This window comes from Trachymyrmex septentrionalis, unplaced genomic scaffold (genome assembly GCF_001594115.1).
Source record: "Trachymyrmex septentrionalis isolate Tsep2-gDNA-1 unplaced genomic scaffold, Tsep1.0 scaffold87, whole genome shotgun sequence".
Lineage (NCBI taxonomy): Eukaryota > Metazoa > Arthropoda > Insecta > Hymenoptera > Formicidae > Trachymyrmex > Trachymyrmex septentrionalis.
In genome coordinates this window covers 2,993,658-2,994,429 of record NW_017306059.1, presented here as the reverse complement: position 1 = coordinate 2,994,429, position 772 = coordinate 2,993,658, and positions in this window count along the sequence as shown.

Below are 772 nucleotides of genomic sequence, written 5' to 3'. Positions count from 1 at the left end.
ACATACTAATAGTGTGGTTAAGTCTAAACAAATTACAGTCAAAGAATAATTATCTATAATTGATCAATTTCTAAAATTAAAACTTAGTACATCTATTGTGTTACTTGAAAGAGACTTCTTAAACTGGTATTTATTTCTTAAAGAGATCGTTTTAAATGCAGTCTTGAAATCCAATCACAAGTCGTATTTGTATTTTAAGACATTATACTTAAGATCTTAAAATAAAGACGGATTATGTATATTGTGCAAATTATTAAAATATCAAGAGAATATAAGGCTGCGTAAATAAAAAACCCCCGCAATGCAATTTTAAAATCACTATTAATAAAACAAGCTTTAACAATTGTAATTTATTCTTTCTATATACACATAAAATAAATATTTATTAAAATTAATTGACTTCTTAATGATTTTTCGCAGATAATGTTTATCAAGGACTAAATTATAATCTTAAACAGAATATTATTTTAAATATATATTTTACATTTTATTAGCATCAAAAAGCTTTTTAGTATTTTATTATAGACTCGCGTTTCAATACAGAAAGGTACAATTTGATTTGTTAGATAAATGATTTATCAAGTTGCGTGTATAGCTAAAATAAATATTACACAGAAGAAAAGAGAATTATAAAAAAAGCCAAGAAAACATAGCTACAATATAACACACACACACACACACACACACACACACACACACACACACACACACACACACACAACAACACACACACACACACACACACACACACACACACACACACACACACACA